We start from the raw sequence: 10373 nt of genomic DNA, 5'->3' as shown, positions 1-10373 counted from the left end.
ACCCGGGATTCAATGGCGCATTCACAGAAACCCTCCATGCACTTTTGTCCTTAGCCAACTAGATCCAGTTTCTACTTTGCTTTCCTATTTCTGCGAGATTCATCTTAATATTGTTGTTTCTATCTGCACCTAGGCCTTCCTAATGATCGTTTTTCGATTGGATTTCCAGTTAAAAATTTGAAAGCGTTCCTGCTTTCTTCTATTCTGGCTACATGACCTGCCCAGCTGAGCCTCTCTGACCCTATGAATGTTAGGTAAGCGGTACAAATTATGCGTTTCCTCGCAACAAAACTTCCAGCATTCCCCATTCCCATTCCTCTTGGATTCGTCTTCAGAATTTTATTCTCAAATACCACCAGTCTGCGTTGTTCCCTCAGAGTAAGCGACTATGTTTCGCAACTAGAATTCCAAAAGATAGAAGGCAAAAATCAAGAAACATAGCTTTGGACGCATGCCTAGTCAAGTTGGTCATATAAACATACAGTGCTATACGAAGCTTTATTTTATTTCCGTATTACAATTTAAAAAAAAAAATCAATACGTCCGCTTTTTTCCAGTGCTTTGATGCAAACCATTACGATGCTTCTAGATCTGAATTCTAAATCGTCTGCACACAGTGTTTATCCCCAGCTCCAGTCTCTATCCTCCACATTATTGGCTAAAGTTTTTTTTTTTTTTTTAAAAAAAAAGAAAGAAAGAAAAAGTACAAACAGGTTTTATACTCCGTATTGAAGCTATAAATCTTACAAATTGCTTTACGGAGGATCTTTTATGGTGGACAAGTCTTCCAAATTAAGGACATTGACAATATGTTGTAGAATTTAACTTACGAGCACTTCAGTATTGCATAGTCAGAAAATTGTTTTCAAACCGTTCAAACTAGGAAATCATTGGACAAAGGACTTATATATATATATATATATATATATATATATATATATATATATATATATATATATATATATATATGTGTGTGTGTGTGTGTGTGTGTGTGTGTTCGAAAGAGAGAGAGGTGGAGAAAAATCTTGTTGCTCCACATAACTGACTAGTTTTTCTTTATCGAAAGGATATAAAATTATGATGCAAAGCCGGATGTCAAGATACACGAAATCATTTTGAACGAAAATGTTCCTTTTATACATCACTGTAAAACACAAACATATTGTACTATATCCAATGTAGAATAGCAATATCCCTAATGGATAAACTGTTAGTTTTAAGTTTGCTGCAGGAAACCAATGTACGATTCAAAACAGAAATCCATGTGGCTAAGATCCCACATTTAACTGATGATCCATGTTTGATATAACTTATAGTGATAAAAAGAGATGTTAAACTAATTATATATATACACATTTTTCTCGCGCAAAGAACGAGCATTTCAGGTAGCATATATATTATCTATCCACATAAAGTAGGAGTAGGTGACTCATCTTTTTCCAGATCATACTACTATATGTGTTCATGCGAAATTTTGGGAGAACGCTCCCTTTGCCACAAAAGTACAGTATAAGGGAGGATTTTTGGAAATGCACATTCAAATGGGGTAAAACGGGTTCAAAACTTTTCCAATGATAGCTATCTCACGTGTCCCTTGCGTTAAAGAGAGAAAACTTGCCATATGGATTCTTCACTAAAAATAAGATAATATGTGTTTAGTCGTTTTCGCAAATTCTGCTTCAAAACGGAGAAAGAGGGACATCGATAGAATACTCAAATGTTCATTTGTTTGATTATAAAGTACCGAATGCAAGGTTTAAAATACCGAATGCGAGGTTTCGCTTAAGTTGCAGTTGTGAAATTCGGTAATATAAAATCTTAACTAAAAATAAAACGTGCTTCAGTTGCTTTGAAAATTCCGCTCCGAAGGAGGAGATATTTCTGCATACTACCATTTCCATGCATTTATTCATTCACAAAGTGGGGGATTTGTTTACATTTGTAGATATGAATAATGGGACACGTGTTTCAGCACGTTGGAAAATTCCGCTTCTTAGAAAAAAAAAAAAAAAAAAACGTGTTCATTACTATATCCACATTTTCCTTTTTTTGTTAATAAAATACTCATTGTGAGAATTTGCTCATGTTGGAGATGTGAAAATTGGTATATACACTCTTAAATACAAATAATGAAATACTTATGTCAGCGTCTGCGAAAATACTACTTCTAAGAGAGCAAGGGGAACAATTTATATAATATTAAGATAAAACATTATTCATTCAGGAAACGTTACACGTAAGACTTCGCTTAAATTTTAGGAGTGGAATTACTTGTATAAATTCTGAATTAAAATAAGGGGAAACACATAATTCAGTGTTTTCGAAAATGTCTCTCCTAGAATGGGCAGAGGGTAATATGGACAATTATATGGCAGAGAGAAATTTATTCACTGAAATTTCGTGCCATATTAATATATATAGAAGCGTGAGATTTGGATAGAAAACTCCCTTTGTTACGAAATCACTGAATATGAAATGAATTTTTTGAATCATCTGCGCTACAGGAGGTAAAAAGTATATGTTTTGCTCAGAATATACTAGTACTACCACATAAATCTGAACTCTATCCATCACGACTTTGGAACTCACTAAATGTAATAATAAACACCTCTGACCACAGTATATACACTTATTTATTAAAAATTAAATAGAGTGTGACGGTTTCGACAACTCAACGTTGCCTTTATCAGACACTAACTGAAAAACCTGTTTTTCAGTTAGTGTCTGATGAAGACAACGTTGAGTTGTCGAAACAGTCACACTGTATTTAGTTTTTAATAAAACAAGTGTGTATACTCTGGTCAGAAGTGATTATTATTTCATAAATCTGAAATGAAAAAAGATGAAACTCGGAACATAAGCTCTTCATTACAAATGAGGTGACACGTTACTAAAATTTCGGTTTTAGGGGGAGAAGGTGGAATTTGTACATATATGTTTTTTTTCGCCACATTATAATAGACGTTATCTGCTGTTTGTAATCGAATCATAGAAAACTGCTCTCCAGTTTGAAATGAACCTTGAAACAAATTAGTTTCTGCCTCAAGGCTTTTATCATGTCGCATTAATAAGAAGCGTATTCGAACGGTGTAGAGGAGTTTAAAATTTATGCCAAAATATAATAATGCGTTTTGTTTAGCTTACAAGGGGGAAAAGGTTTAAGCATCATTTATAAGCATATTCTCCATGCGCTAAGAACAGGCATTGCAGCTAGTACATTATTATAGATCATTATCATCATCATCATCTTTCAAAAGGCTAAACCTTGTCTTTGCAGCCACAGCTTCCAGTTTTTCACAGTCCTTTTCATCTTCTAGTACGAAGTACATCTAATCTCATTGATCATATTTTTAAGGTACGACGTTCTCGGTCATCCTCTCGTCTTCTTCCCTTCTAATATTCTGCCTTCGAAAATGTTTTGGAGAAAAGCATCGTGCCTAAGTAAACGACCAATGAGCGTTACTTTTCGTACTTCTGTTACTTTGATTAGCTGTCCTTTCTCATTCACTTCTTGCAGTACCATCTTATTGCTCTTTTCAGTTCAGCTAGTTCTAGCGATTCTTCTCCAAACCACTTTCCGCTGCCTCAAGACGGGTTTTCTCCTGTTTCGCTAACGTCCAGGTTTCGCATCCATATGCCAAAACACTCCACACAAAGTTTTATATATATTCACGTTGTGTCCACACTTCATCAATACAGCGAAAGAATGATCAAAGTAAGTAGAAGTGTTTAAAATATGAACGTAGAGAGAAATGACGGAAATGAAAAACAAGAAAAACACTGAAGTTTTAACAGGGGTTGAGAGAAAATAATAATGCCCGAGGTGGTTAGAAAAACAACAGAAAAAGTAATTTGTTAGAATGGATATGAGATATAAATATGGCGAGTTGCAACTGATATTCGCTGCCAATAATTATAGTGTATGCAAACCCCTGAATTCATACACACACAAAAAATGTTATATATCAGTCGTGGCAGAATGTTTATGATGATATAAAAGCCGTTCTATGGGGTCCCTGGTTTGATCCGAGCTTTTGCCATGTAGATTTTGCGGTGGACAAATACCATGTGTATGGGTTTTCTCGGGTTCTCCCGTTCCCTTCCACTGTCTTCATTTCACCGTTCTCTTAATTATAATCATCCCCATCTTTCTTAGGCTCGAAGCATAATCATGGAACGTTAAACTATTAAAGAGAGAGAGAGAGAGAGAGAGAAGGCAAAAAAGATCAACACAACAGTAATTTTGCCACAATTTAATCGCAAATTTCGACGTTTACATACTGCTGGGATACTGAAAAGAGAAGTTTTGATACATTATTTCCTGAAACTTAGACAACCAAATAAACAGTACGACAATGTGGGTTGTATATTCACAGCACACAAGACTGATCAATTGAAAATAAATCATTCGCATGTAGCAATTTTCAACCTTTCTCAGCTCTGCCGTGTCGTGATAAAACGCTGTAACTTTCGCGGAGAAGCTTTGCGAAAAAGAGCCGTAAAGTTTTCATCCGAAAATGTGATCTGTATCGTGTAGAACATGTGTAATTAGGCAATAATGGTCAACCAGTCAATTTTCACCAAATTTAATCACGCAACATGCATTTACGTAACATTACATGTAACCACGTATTCCCAAAGTCAAGATACATTGGTTCTACACGTTACAGATCACATTTTCGGATGAAAACTTTACGGCTCTTTTTCGCAAAACTCCTCCGCCAAAGTTACAGCGTTTTGTCACGACACCTCAGAGCTGGCAACATGTAACCTGACTCATGTATGAACATAATTTCAGTTGAAAATTTTATTAGTACAACCTGTTACTAGACAAAAAATCCTTCTCTCAATTACACAGTACTTTAGAGTGGAATCCATTCTATTGTTAATGGAATATCGTCGTCGGCAATTCAAAACCTGCTATGTGACATTTTCGGTCGTTTCGAGATAATAGTATTATCTGGTGCAGCTTTTAGACTCTTTTAGACTCTCTAATTTATTATTACTTGAGAAGGTATCTAGTTACTTGCAGCATCAAATATTACTTATAACATCACTTTTATAAAGCGAAAAATCTAACCAGGATACTGTTTCTTGTTTCTCCTGAAAAAATTATAAAAATGCACATAGCAGGTTTTTGCTTATTTTTTTTTTTTTAAGTTTGTAAATACCTAAAAAAATGAATATCAATTATATATTTTTTTTCACATGAAACCAAGTTTCAAGTTGCAACGTATTTTTCTTCCAGACTTTTTTTTTCTCTTCAATTTCTGTGGTACTAGACAGCAGCTGTAGTAGGAATAGATGTATATACTCTCTGAGTACGTGTAGGGTAAGTGTCGTACAGGGAGACGCATGGATGTTATTGATCAGTTGCGTAGAGGAGACTGGTACAGCCTAAGGTAAGACAACAAGAGAAAAAAGAATAAAAAGAGCAAAACTCGTCAAAATCAACAGATACTGACATCGTATTTTAAAAAAAAAGGACTACAATTTAACATGTTAATTTTTTTCGGTTTCACACACACACAAACGCAAATTTTCTTTGGTGGTGAAATGCATCTGGAAAGGCTCTTTCGGGTTTAATTGTGGTTGCAAAGCTTACCGAAAATTTTTGTTTTTGAAAGCATGCTATGGTTTATAAAAATTTCAGTTGCACTGTTCAACTAACAAAGTACGCTTACAATGCAGACACTCAAACAACAGAACAACTTGTTAAACTATTAGGGGCTGCGATGGCTCATTGGTAGAGCGTTCATCTCTGGTGATGGGGTCCTTGGTTCGATTCCAGCTCCCAATAATTGAGCTTTGTGGTGGACAAACTCTGAATGCACGTTTTTTCAGGGTTCTCCCGTTTCCTCCCACTTCCTTCATTCTACCAGTTCATTCATCTCTCATCATCACCGTCTCCTTTAGACTAGCCAGCATAATCGTGAGACATAAAATTGAAAAAAAAGTTAAAATATTTAAGATGGATTATGTCATAACATATTAACGATTAAATCTTATAAGGCATATATGGTTTTAGTTTGTTAATTTACACCTTAACTCCCATCTCAGCGGCAAGGCTACCTGACGCGGGCCAACAGCTTAACGTAAAATTCGAAACACCTGAGCTGCTACTGATAATTGAATCCTGCTTTCCCGCGTCTAAGGTGCGTATGGAAATCATCAAACGACAAAGAAGCTCTGTCTTTTGTGAGTCCGAAAAAGACATCTAACTTTGATTGAATCAATTGTATTTATAATATAGCAAGCAAGATAATCATATAAGAAGAAATATGATTAAAATAACTAGCTTTGGTATATATGATTTTTAACAAATACGTAAAACCTTAACAGCTTGGTTACGTCAGTCTATGGGAGCCTTAAAATTTACGATTCCAGACCTACCATAGGCCTGACTAAAGCTTAGTTCCTACTCCAGGGCCATACTCTGAATCGTCTGTGAATAAGAACTTATGACTGAGATTTGGATGACACATTTGGATACGTAACTAATTTTTAGTTAGTATAACCCTAACCCGTTGACCATAGTTCTTCTCTTTAAATGAAACTGCATTGAGGCAGGTATTAAAAAAAAAATACTTTATCAGAGAAATTAACATAATGGATACAATCTTTATCATATGCTATCTGATAATATTGTATGCATTTTATTGACAAGCACTTGGCGTGGAAGACCCGGGTTTGATTCCTGGCGGGAGCTTATGTGGTTCGGACCCCGCGTTAATTAGTAGATCCACGTCTCATGTAGCCTCGCTGCTGATCGGTACAAACTCAAAATTGACTCATTTTATTGACAACTGCAACGGCTACATGAGAATTTCTCGCGTTGTGTAAGCTAATGAAAGAGGAAAATTAAATGAGATATTTAACTAAATTACCATTTACTGGAAACGTTAAAAATATTCCTGTAATGTTTACATGAGCACAAATAACTAAGACTACTATAAAACATGCTCTTGTATATGCCTAAGTCAAAAAGTTTATTGAAAACTTGAGTTCGCTTATGGCACCATTTCCTATTATTCAATTGAGCTAATGTTCCTCGTGGATTACTTTGGTCTGATATGGAAGAATTTTAAGGGGGAGTGAGAGAAAAAATACTTGGAAGTATGAATATAAGAACCACCTTAACTTATATTGGAGACAAAGAGAGGATTTACAGTTATTTTATTGTTTCACGAATTCAACAAAAGATGTAAAAAATTACAAATATAATAATTATTACAAATTATTGCAACACGCAATATAACATTACAGCTGAATGAGCCCTCCCTGCTGGCCTAGTAGTTCGAATTTGCACTTTTGGTGCATGTTTCGGGTTCGGTTCCCGATGGGGAAGTACTGAACGCAGTATAGTGATCTGGATTTCACTTTAGTGTGTTGGACCTTGTCTAGCCTTGGTGTCGTAAGGGGATACTAAACATTAAAAAACAGTCCAATGGATAAATTCGAACAGTATGCACTAATTATTGATTTTATATCGACCACACACGTTATTTCCACCGATGTTTACTTAAAAATAAAGAAACATACCTAAGTTGCCCAATATAATGTATCATACCTATTGTCTCAGTATAATGAATTTCACTCAAAAAAAAAAAAAAAAGCATTCGCCAGCAGAGACTTTTCATGATAATGTTTCTTATGATGTTTTGCTAAGAAAAAAATCTCATATTCTTCCCCCTCGTATCAACTTCTTTCGTGCTTTATTATTTGAAGAAACAAGTTGATCCAGACAATAAAGAATATTATATATATATATATATATATATATATATATATATATATATATATATATATATATATATATATCAAGGTATAAAGGTCTGTCTCGAAATTAATGCACCCCATTTTCTTCTGCCCCTACTATCCGTCGCACAGTGTTGCAGCTTACACGGAAAGGTGGGTGGAGTCTTGGGAACACAGTGCGACCAGCGCCAGTCGACTCCGAGCTCCTGGAGAGTTACAGTGTCTGTTTCAGTGAACCCTTGTGTGAGTGCTCGGCCGAAATCAAGATGAAAAAAAAAAAAAACTCTCGAGCCGAGCAGCGATACGCGATAAAATTTTGTTTCATCTCAACTTTCCCTCAGCCGCCTTACAGTCCTGATTTGTCCCCGCCCGGCTTAGTTTTGTCCCCGAAGATTAAAGAATCCCTCAAAGAACAGCATTGGGGACCCTGGAGAACAACAATGCGGCTACGACGAGGTTACTAAAAGGACATCCTTATGACGGCCTTCCAAGACGCATATAAAGCATGGAAATCGCGTAAGAACAAGTGTGTTGAAACAGGAGGGATGTATCTCGAAGGATATTGAGTAATTGTACGAATCGTTTCAATAAATTTCTTAAATTAAAAATGGGCGCATTAGTTTAGGGACAGACCTTGTATTTACGCGTAACTTAGGAATTTAGGTTGTACTGCTTTAATGATTGAAATGTAGTTATTTGTCTTATATGTTCCATTCCATTTACGAAGTGGACAATGTTGGTAAGATTTTAAAGACTGCTGAAACTACCTATAATTCCAATTTTCATTAATTATAAATTCACAACCTTCTTTGTTCTCGTCAATGTATGGCATTTTGAACGTTGCATTTGAAACTATTGATTTTGACGCTTTGTAAGTAACAAAAAAGTTTTCACGTATGCACATTAAAGTTTTGTAACCAGTATTTAAGTATGTGCGTATTTGTGTTTACTTGAATATGCCATTCTAAGCCAAAGCAAAAATCAAAATAATATTTTACAGAATTCTAGTACCCAGTTTTCCTGACGTGCATCTAAACAAAAAAAAAAAAAAAAAAAGTAAACATTACTTCTTCCATTACCAAAATTTAATATCTCTTGAATATACTAATGGATTTGCGTGCAGTTCATTCTACACTTTATTCATTTTTTTTTAAAAAAAAAGCTATTTTTTGTTTAACTTCCCACGATTAGTTCGTTCAGACTAAAACAGATACATGATTGATGAAAGTGAACTATTGTAAAATTAAATATTTATGTGTTTTGACACCGAAAATCGAACCCGGTACCACGTGCACTAAAAGACACGTGCTCGCCACTAGACCAGCGAGAAGGGCCTCCACTTCAATGGAAAAGTGATATTCGATATTACAAAGAACACTTTTATAACAACGTTTTAACCGAAAGTGATTAAACAAAGGAAGTTGTGCCTTCTGGACAGGTGATGCAATATGTATAAAGAAACATGATAATAATAGTATTGTATGAAATTCTGGATTCAATTGATAACCAGACAGAATATAATGCCATGCAGCTACTTCCAGGATATTGAAACCGTGATCACGTAACGCAGGAAAGGAAGCCTCAGTTCATGACTAAGAAACAACCTTACGTCTGACCCATCCATTCAGGATTTTCCATCTAGCGTTTGTGTAACTTCTGACTCTTGCCGTATAGAAGGTCATGCTCGTGTGCCCGAAGGTCAATCAATTTTCGCGTGAACAACATTCTTCATTCTTTCACATGACCTGGTACAGCAGTTATCCTGCCATTTAAAAAAAAATGACGGAAATATTTCCCGTCAAATCGAAAAGAAATAAAACATGCACAATTTGATACTTAGTTTATACTCTGAAATGAAGCAACGGTACATGTATCAACAGTAGATGGCTTAAGTTCCTACAACCTTCAGACAGAAAGGCCACGTACCAAGCGTACTGCGTGGTTAGGAGAAATTACCAGTCAAGTTGAGATCCTCCCTCTACTGGGCGGAAGTAAATACGTATGTGGAGTCAACTGTGAAGACGGACTGTGACCTGTGACAACCTTCAGTTCCGCAGAACTGCTTCTACCAAGAACAGTTTCAGAGGTGCAGCCTTAGTGACCAGTTAACTTGTCCAATATATATGACAACCAACACAGTAGATTCCCATTCAACTGCCATCAACTTGAAGAAGACAGCTAATGTGCTAACCTTAAAACGTCACATTATGTGAAGGGCTCGGTGCAATAAGGAGCTAACCCTCAAAAAGTTGTTTCCGAGATAATAGCTTTTGAAAGTTTGAAAAAATCCATAAATCGGAATTATTATTTTTATGTTGTGCAGTTCATTCGAAAAGCTTCACTAAAGTTTCTAGTTTATATAAAGACATACAATTATGTACAATTAAAATGAAAAGAGGTTGAATTTGTTCTTTTTGTAATTCAATATTACTCATTGTTGGTTAGCTCCTTATTGCATCAGAATTTTAGGAGTCAGTTCTGTGGGATAACAACTAACATAAATGCACAAGAATTATATTGTGAACAAAAAATATACATAATAATGAAAAATCAAACTGAAGTATGTAAGGAAAACTAAATACTTTACAAGTTTAATGAATATGTAAGTCAGTCAC

The sequence above is a fragment of the Thermobia domestica genome, chromosome 6 (assembly GCF_964235325.1).
Source record: "Thermobia domestica chromosome 6, izTheDome1.hap1.1, whole genome shotgun sequence".
In the NCBI taxonomy this organism is placed as follows: domain Eukaryota; kingdom Metazoa; phylum Arthropoda; class Insecta; order Zygentoma; family Lepismatidae; genus Thermobia; species Thermobia domestica.
Note: the sequence above shows the minus strand (reverse complement) of the source record.